Source organism: Cupressus sempervirens, chromosome 2 (genome assembly GCF_028749045.1).
Source record: "Cupressus sempervirens isolate cs-2001-9-10 chromosome 2, ASM2874904v1, whole genome shotgun sequence".
Taxonomy (NCBI): domain Eukaryota; kingdom Viridiplantae; phylum Streptophyta; class Pinopsida; order Cupressales; family Cupressaceae; genus Cupressus; species Cupressus sempervirens.
Window position 1 is genome coordinate 748319858 of NC_143119.1, and position 14182 is coordinate 748334039.

The 14182-nt window shown below is 35.4% G+C and overlaps 1 long non-coding RNA gene across 2 annotated transcripts; it reads left to right on the plus strand.

The window, feature by feature from the left end:
- Positions 1-5580: 5580 nt before the first annotated feature.
- Positions 5581-12242, plus strand: LOC149575580 (uncharacterized). 2 transcript variants are annotated; one of them, XR_016359695.1, is made up of 3 exons: positions 5581-5778; positions 5887-5958; positions 12091-12242. It is a non-coding gene; the product is annotated as an uncharacterized LOC149575580 (long non-coding RNA). The 2 variants fall into 2 exon arrangements; XR_016359694.1 differs by lacking the exon at positions 5581-5778 and having other exon boundaries at positions 5785-5958.
- Positions 12243-14182: the final 1940 nt, after the last annotated feature.

The window sequence follows — 14182 nt, forward strand, 5'->3', positions numbered from 1 at the left end:
GTTGAAGCCGAATGCTCCCAGATCTTGTATTGTTTTAAATCAAAGTTAAATACTAAGCAAGCAAGCATACTCGAATCTATTGTTCTTCCTCTCTACATTTCATTTGAGAAGATCTTTGTTGAATATTTTTAGTTCAGAGTCTCTGGTTTTAATCATGAAAAGTTTCACGTGATATCTTGGTCGCTCGGCTTGGTCCCTGTTTCTCCACAGTGGAAGCCCAGCTCACTCGGCACCTTCCCTTGCTGAGCTCTCCTCTTTGTGATGAGTTCACTCGGAACCTATTGCCTGTCACTCGGCACCTTCATGTGCCTAGCAAGTGCCGAGTAAAACTGGCACTCGACACCTTCCTGTGCCGAGCAGTTTTTCCAAGTGCTGAGTATAAAATTTTTTTTTTGGTTTAGGGTTGTGAGTTGAAATCTATTTTTTCTCACATGGTATCAAAGCTTTGAGGCCCCACATCCATAGTGAGTTAGGGCATTTGTTTTTTCTTGGGATATTTGATCATGGCAGGAGATGCAGGAAAGATATGGCAGCAGCCACCATCATTTAATGGATAGAATTATAATAAATTTGCAAAGAAGATGAAGACCATTATGGTTGCAAATGATTTGTGGGAGTTTGTGGTCAATGGATTCAATGATGTAACTGATCCAAATCAGTATGCTACCCTCACAAATGCACAGAAGACTCATTTGAAAGAGTCAAGGAGGAAGGATGCTAAGGCATTAAGTTTGATTGAAGCAGCAATGACAGAAATTATGCAAAGAAAGCATGGGATATCCTTGAGAAAAACTTCAAGGGGACTGATAAATTTCATACTGTAAAGCTATAGAATATAAGGATGGAGTTTGAGAACCTTCAAATGAAGGAGAATGAATCAGTTGCAGACTTCAGTTCAAGAACTTCAAGTGTAATTAACCAAATGAAGTCAAATGGAGAAGACTATCAAGAGCAGAGGATAGTGCAAAAGATATTGAGGAGTTTACCTCATAAATATGACCATTTGGTCATGACCATAGAAGAGGCAAAAGACCTCACTACTTTGACAATGGATGAGTTGATGGGTTCTCTTCAAACCCATGAGTATAGGATCAATAGATCCACATCTTTTTCTACCCAAGACCAAGCATTCAAGGCTCAGTCAAATCCAAGAGGAAGGGGGAGAGGAAGAAATGGCTCAGGCAAAAACTCCAGAGGCAGAGGCCGAAGTAATGGAGGACAAAGAAATGCTGCAGTAGAAAGCTCAGGAAGAGCAGATGGAGCAAGTAGCTCACAAAATACTTCAAGAGGAGGTAAGAAAAACTACAACTGAAATAAGAGTAATGTAGAATGCTACTACTATCATAAATATGGGCATTATGCAAATGAATGCTGGAAGAAGTAGAAAGATCAGTCAGGACAAGCAAATGTGGCTGATGTGAATATGGGAAGTGAAAACACTGCCTTCATCATGTGTAATGTTGGTGAAGGAAGCCTTAAGGTTTGGTACCTCGATAGTGGATGTAGCAACCACATGAGTGGTAATGAAACCTTGTTTTCATTCATTGACAAGAGTTTCAAATTAGAGATTAAAATGGGTAATAATGGAACCCTACCAGTTGTGGGCAAAGGATCTATTATGGTCCGCACCAAGAAACGTGAGAAAAGGGAAATACAAAATGTGTATTTCGCCCCTAGTATGAAGCACAATTTGATGAGCATTGGTCAGCTCATTCAAAATGGATACAAAGTGCTGATGGAGAATGACATGTGTGTCATTCAAGAAAAGGATGGGAGCAAGAACCTACTTGCAGCAGTTCAAATGACAAAGAACAGAATGTTTCCCTTGAAGATTGAGACATGTTTCTCATCTCAAGTTAGTGTTGCACCTCCCACACAATCAGCTCTAAGGAGTGTGATTGAAGACCCCTCATGGCTATGGCACCTCAGGTATGGTCATCTTGGCTATGCTGGTTTAAATTTATTGTCAAATAAAAGAATGGTAGAAGGTTTGCCACATGTAGGAAATTTTTGTGACAAGTGTGAGGCTTGTAGTTTGGGTAAACAACATAGGCTTCCCTTTAATTCTAAAAATTCTAGGAGGGCTAGATATCCATTAGAAATAGTGCATACTAACCTAGTTGGTCCTATGCAAGTTACTTCCATTGGGAAGAGTACATATTTTATGACATTTATTGATGATTTCAATCGTAGGACATGGGTTTATTTCTTAAAGAATAAATCTGAAGCATTTGATAAATTTGTAGAATTTAAAGCCTAGGCTGAAAGAGAATGTGGACACTATATCAAGGTCCTAAGATCAGATAGAGAAGGCGAGTATACCTCCAATTCTTTTGTAAATTTTTGCAGGAAACATGGCATTAAGAAAGAGCTAACAGCCAGCTACACACCACAGCAGAATGGAGTGGCTGAAAGAAAGAGCAGGACCATTGTTGAAATGGCAAGGAGCATGATGAAAGAGAAAGGTCTCCCGACTGAATTTTGGGGAGAAGCTGTGGCAACAGCAGTTTACCTAATTAATAGGTGTCCTACAAAGGCAGTCCACAACAGAATTCCAATGGAAGCTTAGTCACGAATAAGATGGATAGTTGAACACCTAAGGGTGTTTGGATGTGTAGCATATGCACATGTGCCTAAAGAGCAAAGGCAAAAATTTGATGACAAAGGTGTGAAATGCATTTTCACAGGGTACAGCCCAGAATCAAAGGCATACAGATTGTATGACCCATTGAACAACAAGATGATTCTTTCAAGAGATGTGGAATTTCTTGAAAATCAGTCTTGGTATGGAAAAATTGATGAGTCACCATGCACTTCAAGTAAAATGCCAATTATGAGTGAAGAAGATGCTGATGAACAGCAAGAAGAAGGAGCAAATAGAAGAAAAGGCAAGCAGGTTCAGACATTGTCGAGCTCCTCTAGGCATGACCGAGTGTCAGTGCCGAGTACCAGTGAAGACCGAGCTAGTCGACAAAGCAACAGCAGTGAAGATTCTAATCCCACATATTTCTCCTTGTTACCAAGAAATACCAAGAGTCTTAGAGAGATATACCAAGATGAAAGGTATGAAGATTATGATGAGAGTGTTAATTTTGCATTATTTTCTCATAGTGATCAAATATATTTTGAAGAAGCTATTAAGGAGAAGAAATGGTGTAATGCCATGGATGAGGAACTAGATGCTATAGAAAGAAATGAGACATGGGAGCTATCTGAATTGCCTCCCAAGAAGCAAGTGATTGGAGTGAAATGGGTTTATAAGACCAAATGCAATGCTGAAGGCAACATTGATATGCATAAGGCAAGGCTGGTAGTCAAGGGCTACAAACAACAATATGGAAGAGATTATGATGAGACCCATGCCCCGGTTGCAAGAATGGAAACCGTGCATGTTGTCATAGCAATTGCAGCTCAGCACAAGTGGAAGGTATTTCAAATGGATGTGAAGTCTGCCTTCCTAAATGGTGTATTGAAAGAAGAAGTGTATGTGGAGCAGCCACCTGGTTATGAAGTTGCAGGTGAAGAGAACAAAGTATATAGGTTGAAGAGAGCTCTTTATGGGCTCAAGCAAGCACCATGGGCATGGTACAATAGGATTGACTCATATTTGATGAATAATGGCTTTAGCAAAAGCAATGGTGAGCCCACTCTTTACATCAAGGCAACAGATGGTAATGTATTGATTGTTGTCTTATATGTAGATGATTTAATTTTTACTAGTAATGATAAGGCTCTAATTGGTGAGTTCAAAGAGGCCATGAAAAGTGAATTTGAAATGATAGACCTAGGTCTCTTGAAATACTTTCTAGGCATAGAAGTAAAACAAATGCATGATGGCATCTTCATCTCTCAAGAAAAGTATGCAGGGCAGATCTTGGAGAGATTTAACATGCATAACAGTAAGGCAGCCCCCACACCAACAACAGTAGGTCTAAAGTTGAGCAAGGAAGACTCTAGCAAGAGAGTGGATCCAACACTATACAAGTGTATGGTTGGAAGTCTAATGTATTTGACTGCAACTCGGCCAGACCTAATGCATGCAGTAAGTTTAATTTCCAGATTTATGGAAACACCAAAGGATTCCCATTGGCAAGTGGGAAAAAGGATCCTAAGGTATGTGAAAGGTACCAAGGGATTTGGGATTTTGTATATTGCATCAAATGAATTCAAGTTGGTAGGTTATACTGATAGTGATTGGGCTGGAAGTTTAGATGATAGGAAGAGCACTTCTGGATACATGTTTCATATGGGATCGGGTGCAATTTCATGGGCATCCAAGAAGCAACCTATTGTTGCTCAATCTACAGAAGAGGCTAAATACATAGCAGCAAATGTAGCAGCATGTCAGGCTATTTGGCTAAGGAGGATCTTGATGGATTTGAATAAAAGGCAAGAGGATGGAACCACAATTTATTGTGACAACATCTCATCAACTGCATTGTCCAAGAATCCAGTCTTCCATGGGAGAAGCAAGCATATTGAAATCAGATATCACTTCATCAGAGAGTTGGTGGAGAATGGGGATATCAAGATGGAATGTTGCAAGTCAGAGCAGTAGCTAGCAGATATTTTTACCAAGCCATTAGGCATTGGAACTTTTGTGCACCTAAGATAGATTCTTGGTGTAGTTGATTTGGATCAGTTGTGATCCTTGTTTTTTTTGGCTTGGGACAAAGGGGGAGTGTTGGAAAATTTAACGCAGTGTTGACGTTTGCCTCTTGAGCCAAATGCCCACCTACCACCTGACAACCCAGAACCGATAGAAAACATGAATGCGGTAGGTGAGATTTTTTGAATCTAGAAATGAGAGGGAAAAATGTTTTAGGTCAGAAGACAAAAAAGGAATGTTTCTACATTCATTCATTCATAGAGAGCAGATCATATAGATCAAATTAGAAGTTGCAGAGAAGAGCAGTGGAAGAAGATCAACAAATCCAGTAGTTAGAGTACAGAGAAAGAAGTTTGTTTATTTCGTGCCTACAGCTGCACATCTTCTCTCTGATCATTCTGTAAGTTTATTGTTCATTGGATTCGACCTGTGAAGCAGTGATTGCTCTAGGCATTTTTGTATGTAGCCATTAGAGCTGCAAGTTTAAAGTTTGAAGTATTGAAGTTGTTTGAAGTTTTAGGGTAAATTTAGGGTTTTCTGGTTGAAGTCGAATGCTCCCAGATCATGTATTGTTTAAATCAAAGTTAAATACTAAGCAAGCAGGCATACTTGAATCTATTGTTCTTCCTCTCTACATTTCATTTGAGAAGATCTTTGTTGAATATTTTTAGTTCTGAGTCTCTGGTTTTAATCGTGAAAAGTTTCACGTGATATCCTGGTCGCTTGGCTTGGTCCCTATTTCTCTACAGTGGAAGTCAAGCTCACTCGGCACATTCCCTTGCTGAGCTCTCCTCTTTGTACCGAGTTCACTTGGAACCTATTTCCTGTCACTCGACACTTCATGTGCCGAGCAAGTGCCAAGTAAAATTGGCACTCGGCACCTTCCTATGCCGAGCAGTTTTTCCAAGTGCCGAGTATAAATTATTTTTTTTGGTTTAGGGTTGTGAGTTGAAATCTATTTTTTCTCACAGCAATTTCCTAGCGATCTTTTCTAATTTCTTATGTATAAAATTCAGCATAAAATTTATGGCAAGCTGTCAAAATGGTGCATGTTGTGGCAACAGGTAAGAAGACCTGCGCAGAATAGTGGACGTGGCCTTCCGCATGTAATTCTTACATTGATGACATCGCCTTTCAGATTTTCAATTTATGTTCTCATAGATCAAGAGGTATTGTTCTTTAATCATTTCTATTTTCCTCTAAACAATTATGCATTATTGCATTGCATATCCTGGAAATAGTACTGGCCATTTGCTCCACCATTTTTCACATTGCAGGAAAATTAAAAGAAATAGGAAAGGAAATCGCTGGGACAAGAAAGCAATTGAAGTTTATCAGTGTCGAAACATGTAAGCCTGTCCTCTTCTCGTTTCATCTAGCATTGGGCATCCAATTCTTTCTTTCACTAGAATTGCTTTCATGTATTAAAATTACATTGAAAAAAAATCAATCTGTAATCAAGGGTTTTGATTTGACTAGATTGATGCCTGAAAAGTTTGTTAAATATGGCTCTACAACTCATTAATACTCTCTTCAATGCTTATGCTTTGTTCATTCTGTGTGTCCTCCTATTCAGTATGTTGAGTGAACACCCAAATGGCCAATTTCATTCAGTTGGAACAGAATGGCTAACTATCAATTGGCTTAAGGGAAAAAAATTAGAGAGTTTTCATTGCATCAGTGCTTTATAGGTGTTGGCCAAAGTGCATTCTCTGTGCTTGAAAGGAAATAATTGAATAGATTGAACTGCTCCATTTCTATCTTAGTGTTCATTAGATTATACACGTTTTGTTGCTTCCATCATCCTCTTTATTAGTGCAAGTGTCTGACCACTTTTTCTTTTATTGTAGTTGGTTGAGTTTTTCTTCTCGCTAGAGGAGAGGAGCAGAAACAAGTGAGAGAGTGAGCCGAGTCTTTGTGCAAACTGAGATAGTTGGCTCTACTAGCTATGACTCTTCTGCATTTCGCAAAACCACAAATTCTATCTCTATCTTCAGAAGTGAGGGGAGGGGGCGCCCAATTTTCCATATCCTAAAACACAACATAGAATGAGAGAATAGACCCTAACAGGATTGCGAGTGGAAATGCAGGTTATTTGTGTCACATTCTGTATTATTGATTTTTTTTTTGTTGTTAATCGATAAGGCACGACACTCCTTCATCCATGCACAATGACACCAAAAGAAGAAATAAATCTACCACACATCTTAAACCTCCACACCCACCTAGAGAGTCCTAGGAAGAATATGTCCCACAAAAGAGGATGAGCGTCTAGATTGGTTAAAGAAAAATGCCCTGTCCAAATGAACCCACCATAAACTTTTCTACATAATAGAGATACCCATAGGATTTTATAGTAGACAGAAAAGGCCAACCAAATGAGAAAAAAATAATGCATTAAAACATAAAGCATTTCCCTTTCAAATGCTAAGCTAAATGACACTAGAAGTAGCACAAACCAAACATACACGCAGTCAGAGTTGAGTTTTTATGGCAAATAATGCCAAAGCCTTTGGAAAAATATGGCATAATTTATATTGTCAAAGGATCACCATCCCCAAGCTGCAAAAGAGAGAAATCCTGTAGCAATCAACATGGATATGTAAAGGAAGCCTTAGCACTACAAATGACTTGACCTAAGCATCCAGAATAAATGCCAAAATCCTTGTGATAGAAAGAAAATCAAAGTAAATAATCGTGTGACCAGAGGCCCCATTGAATATATTTTCTTTTATAATATCATTATTGCAAAGTAATTTGGAGTTTGGTTCTCAATGCCAAATGTGGGCTTCCACAAGACTACCAACAAAGCTTTTAACCATATTTTCAAATTGAAGTCCCCTTCTACTAAAACTTGTTCTATTGGGGGTGAACTATCTACTATCCCCATCAAACAAACAAATAATATGCCTCCGGCTGCCATCTTATCTTCTTCACACTTTATGAAAGTTGTGAGATCTTTATGAGATAGCTTTATGTATATATTTGTAATATCCTGCCTACCTCTATTGATCTAGGCTTTGTAGGAACCTATAAGCATAATTGTACCAACAACTTAACCTTAAATAAGTCGTATCTTAAATAAGAAGCCACAATTCATTGAAAACGCCATCTTTTAATAAAATTCTAACATTGTGACATTTGGTCATGTGCACCCACATAAAAAAATCAAAAAAGGAAAAAGGTGATTAACAACATATTGAAGTCATTGGATGACAAATCAGAGTAGAAAACTTGCAACTATAGCACAGCTACTTCTAATCCAATGCACAGATTTGTCGATGTCTTCATGACTAACCCTACACCTAATATACTGTTGAGACTAGTTGCACACCTAAGATCAACAATTCTTATTGGATCCTACTTGGGGATTGTGAGCTTCTCCATAGTGAGCTAAAGAACGGCTATGTTGTACAGTTCTCTACATAACTTGCATCCTGATTGCCTAAAATACATATGAAGAGCTCCAAGCAATTCAACACAATATTTCATTCTCTTTATTTCAGTCTCTACTCCTATCATGAGAACTTCACTTGAATTTCCTTATTGTCCATGCCATCATTCTCTATATTGTGTGTTAAGAAACACAAGCTACAACCTAATTGGATGAAATCTCACACAACTTGCAACTTTATAATCCTTTCTAGTTATTGGGTCCATTTTAAAGTGATTAAAGATCATATATTAATAGTCCCTGTGGAAAATTGAAGAACATTAATTTGGATAACAAAAATTGACCCAATTAACATGAAAACCTTTGTATAATAAAACAAGGAAACATATTCTTGAATGCAATTAATGTTAACTATTCTTATTTATAGATTTTAACTTGATATGTACTTATATGTTGTGTTATCAAATTAATGGCCAGTATTGTTTCTTTGAGTAGAGTTATGGCTCAGTTTTTAGTATTCTTAAAGTTTACTATTTTTTGTGTTTGTCTTATGCTTATTTCTTTTCTACAAGTTGGTTGTTTGTTTTGTGGTATTAATTTACTTAATTCTATAGAAAAAAAACTTGACTAGCACGTAAACCATCACTCATATGCTACATCCATCAATTAAGAAATTTTATTCCTCCCTAGACTAGGTCTCACACACAGTTCTATCCATCGAGAAAAAAATTGCATGTGGATTAGTCCTCTAGCTCTAAATTTCAAATACACCAACTCTCCCAAATATGATTGCTACTCATTGGCTTGTGCACCAAGGGTCTCCAGATGTTTGTCTTAATTGTGTATTCAAGGACTTCATCCTTGGTTATTTTAATCATCAATAGATTTTCCATTGTATTTAAATCTGCAGCAGGTCATAATTGTATTTGTCTCAGGTCAGTTTTAGCTACATCAACATCCTGGCAGTCTCTTCTTAGTGTATTTTTATCATTTATAACAGGGTTTGACTTCTATTATTAATGAAGTCAATGGGGTCTACGTAATATCTATCATAGATGCCAAATGGTGCTTTTTGGTGAAACTGATTTTCAAATGCAAGTACAAACATAGGCAAAAAGATTCTGCAAATCTTCAAAGTAAAATTTAAGAGCGGATGAGAGTGTGCATGAACAAAGTGTTCAAGGACAGAGCCATGGATATCACCTAATTATAGGCCTCAAAAAGTTGAGAATATCTTCAACTTAGGTTCCTAATCTTAGATCAGAGTTCAAATTTCTTGTGAGTGTTTCAGCCAGTTAAACTTATCGAAGTTGAAATATCACCATAAACAAGGTAAGATCTATTTCTTTCTTTGTCATTTCAATTAAATTTGCATATATATACTTAGATCTTTGTTTACATTTATTAAGGTTTTATTCATAGATCCCTATATGTGGTGTATTTTATTTCCTTATAAGTTTATATATATTCAAATGTAATATTTCATTTTTTCTTTTTCTTTTGTAAGTTTAAGACAACTTCATAACACAATTACTTGAGATGAGAGTACAGACATTTTTTAAAAAGTTCAAGATTTTTTCGTCTTATATGCACCAAACTGACTTTAAGACAAGCAAACATGAAATTCAACACCATGCAGCTTCATCACGAGTCAGATTATCGTTAAACCACAAAGTGAGTTTTGTGATTTACGCGGATCTAAATTCTAGATATAGTTATCTTACTTGACCAGCTACCTTCTTTTGAAATAGAAAATATACTAGATGTCCCAGTGAAATATTGAATGATAGTGTGTTGACATTTGATGCTTGTTGCACCAAAATGCCTTATTTTGTATGTACCTATAACTACAAAATCTGGTACTGACCATTGAATTGTGGCAACATTATAGAAAGTATCAATTTGTTGTGCCCACTTGAAGAATATGCTAAAATCATCATCATCATATGTAGCGATTCACTTTCTACTTCCATCACAAAATTCAACCACATAAAATGTGCCCTCACTGAGGTGGTCATTTCTCGGATTTCCTGACCAAAAAGTAGTAGAAACTATGTCACCTATTTTGTATGAAGTATTTGATATGTCTTCTTTAAATCACCAAAACTTGTACTGGATTGTATCTGGTCAGGAGAAATAGGCCCCACTATGTCATCTTGAACTATTAATAGGTTAGGAAGAGATCGACCATTCTTTGAATGCTATTTCACTTTCCATTGCTTCTACCAACTTTCTGAACTCTTGGATATAAGAAGATAGAGTGTGTGGACCATATAAATTTGAAGCTCCCTGCCAATGTCCCCAATATAAGTTTTTTACTTTCAACAGTTGAGTTAAGAATATGGAGTTCATATACAATGCACTTCCTTATGACCTATCAGCTATCTAATGTAATCTAGTAGAACTATTTCATTGTCTACACTTATAGCATAGTAAATCTCAACGTAAGTAAGCTTGAGGAAAAATCTACCTCATTTCTTTGTGCTTGATATTCTTCATAAGTGGTAATATATTGAGAATATGTGTTGGTACAACTTGCAATTACAATGTGAATACTGTCATGCTATATTCTCCATTTCCATTTGCAATGATCATCTCTTTGACTTGCAATTACAATGTGAATACTATCGTGCTATATTCTCCATTTCCATTTGCAATGAGCATCTCTTTGACTGATTCTTGTAGTCGCCTACCAGCCATAGTCATAAGCTCTAAGTAAAGACAAGTCACATGATCATGGTCATGATAGTCATTTGGAGGAAGTGTTTTAGAATAAAGCTCTAAATTTGAATTTGGGTTTCTTTTTTCTATTGGAGAATCCATCCTATGCTTCTACAAAGTTATAGATGACTAGTTTCTTATAAATAAAGTTTTGAAACAACCATTTTTTAACTTGTAGTTGCAGCCTAATGAAAAGATATATGATAGAAAAAGCTTACCTATCACCTGGCACAACAAGTATGATGAACTGATTCGTATTCACTAAATTAGTAGAGAATGGTATTTGCATTCATCATAAGTAATCAATTCAAATAGCTTGTGGAATTCAATTTTGAACTCATTATGTAGTCCTAGTAATATAAGCTTACTAGTATTGTACTTTCACAATTATGTTTGCATTGTCAATCAATTTAACCTGTTAAAGTTTATCATTATTAAAAATATCAACTTGAATCTCTTATGTTTGATTTCGTATTATTATTTTGCTTCTGTGGACATTATTTTCCATTTGTTTAAACTACTTAATGGACCTCAAACTGTTCATACTCTTGCCAGCTGGTGTTAACCTAAAATTAGCCATTCTCTTCTTACAACCTAATAAAAATACTATCTGACAGATTATAACAATACATTACCTCCCACGGAATTGCTTCAAACATTTCTCAAGTATCTAGCAAAACTTCTTTTGGATTATGACAATTAATTTTCTCTTTTGTAGGTTTCTTCTCTATTTTTTCTCCATTTTTTACTAATCTGACACAATGTAATGATATTTACTTGATGTTTAGTATGATGTCATAAGTAACATAGAAATGCAATATATTTAGAATAGTGATAAAGGGACACTTTCCTGTACTGACAATGTAGATGCTCAAAACAATTGAATTATTACAAAGAAGAAGAATTTGTATGAAGTTTATAAATATTCGAAGAGTTTCTATCTTTGAAAATATAAATTGATTGGCATCTTTGAGGATAGAGATGACTTGACAAGACCTAGTTTAATTTTGCACTTGTGCAAGCCATTGATATGTCTTCATCCTCATTTTAATCATTGTAAATAGGTTTCTGTAAGCTTTTATTTATTATTTATTAGTAAAAACAAGACATATCGTATAAGGAAAGAGAAGTTTTACTTGGTTGATACTCAAGAAGGCATGTTTTGTTGTTAGTACAGTAGTCATTGTTATATGTTTCCAATACCATCATTGCTACCTGCAACAAAACCAGGTCCTCAGATAAATTGGCACTTTAGTTGAAATTCTATGTACCTATCTTTAAATTTTAAATATACAACCATTCAAATACTGTCAATCTAATACTCATCATTTATAAAGCCTAACTTTGATGCTTTCTATTGATGCAGAAACAAATGGATAAACAAATGGATTCCACCTTTAAGGAAGGAATTGAATTGAAATCTGCACAGTCTCCACTTCTAAAGGACTTTATTTTTGCCTTATGTATCCCAACTAAAATATAAATATAGTCAATGGACCCTTGGTCAAGTTGATCAGACATCATAAGGAATGAGGCCGGATGGTGTGGATACCCCAAGGGCCAGTATCAGATCTGAACCCTCTATTATATATATATATATATATATATATATATATATATATATATATATATACTTTTATAGCGTATACATTATTGAAAACTACAAAGTATTCCTTTTTAATTGTTTTCAGAATGAAACAAGCATGCATATCGAGCTAATGTCAGAAGGAAAAAACAAAATCCTTTTTGTAATTGCATACTAATCTAAGCATTCAGATAATTGTATCTATCTAAACTATATATATATATATATATATATATATATATAGATATACAGATATATATATATATACTTTTCTAGCATATACATTATTGCAAACTACAAAGTATTCCTTTTTAATTGTTTTCAGAATGAAACAAGCATGCATATCGAGCTAATGTCAGAAGGAAAAAACCAAATCCTTTTTGTAATTGCATACTAATCTAAGCATTCGGATAATTGTATGTATCTAAACTCTATTTCAAAGGAACCAAATCCTTTTTGTAGTTGTGTACTAATCTAAGCATTCAGATAATTGTATGTATCTGTACTCTATTTCAAAGATTGCATACTAATCTAAGCAATCAGATAACTGTATGTATCTATACTCTATTTCAAAGATTTGATGTATGTAAACTTGACTAACTTGTTGTCCAACATCAAAGTCTATTTTTAAAAATTATGACTTTGAATCCACTATATAGTTATGATTCTATGTGTTTCCTTGTAAGACTTAATTGCTCATCGTTTCTGATCTATTGTTTGTTTCATTTTTGGTGCCACTAAATTTCTTTTAGTAGTTTTATATAAATTATGTAAACTATACATGAATTTAAGTGCAGTTCTAGATGCAATTCAAACAGTCTGATTTGATTACCTAATATTAAAGTCTTAAAAAGCAACAGTGTCGTTGGATTCTGGTTCAAGTATTATAGTTTTATGCATTGAATGCCTCTTGGAAGTGCTTTTCAAACCATATATGGCTTTATTATAATGAGTAGCTTTTTCAATTTTCCTTCAGCCTTTTCTATTTTATATATTGCTACTGGTCTCTGAGTCACTTGGTAATTATAATTATTATCAATTGAGAGGTTGTTTGACTGTGAATCAGGTGGTTTGAATTGATTAGTAGATGTTTTTCTAGGGATTGGTATGATTTTTTTTAATGACCCATGAAATTCACAAAACAAAAGCTTATGACGATAACACTTAATAGTAGCTAAATGGGCCAGTCCAGCCATTTTATCTTGTGCTAAAATTCTGAATTAGAAAGTTGATCATGTAAACATAGATAGAAAACCCATAGTCGACGAAGTTGACAATGTAGGAAGGCATAAATGCCTCCCTCTCAGGGACCAAGATCTGGAGGAGTTTTCTTAAATTGTAAGACTAGAAGTTTCCCATGGATTGGGTGGAAAAAGTTCATTCAAACCAAGGATTCTAAAAATGATGCCCCAAATTTCTTAGAAGGAATTAGGAGATAGGGCTGCATGGATAAAAATATGCACCTCTTCTCAAGGAAGCCTGATTGTTCCTGATGCCCAAAGTAGTAACTCGTGGATCACTGGCTCTAGAAAAGTTCATTATTTTAAGCACCTTGCCAAAGATTTTTATATGACTTCATACTTTATAGATATCATGTGCCTTGTTATGCATATTCGAGAATGAAATGAACATGGACTCTAGTTCAAAGTTCAATTTGCATCTATTTGAAAAACCTTTCAATCCATACGTAGATGTAGCAGTACTCTTAGATTTGTAGGCTTATCCCAAGACTATTGTAGGAGGTCATAACCCAACTGATGTTGCTTGAAACTTTGGAAAGTGGTGTTCTATAGAGAGTTTTGAAACAGGTAGGTATCCTTTGTTTGTACACAACAATTTCCTACATTCAAATACCAACCTTAATAAATCATGA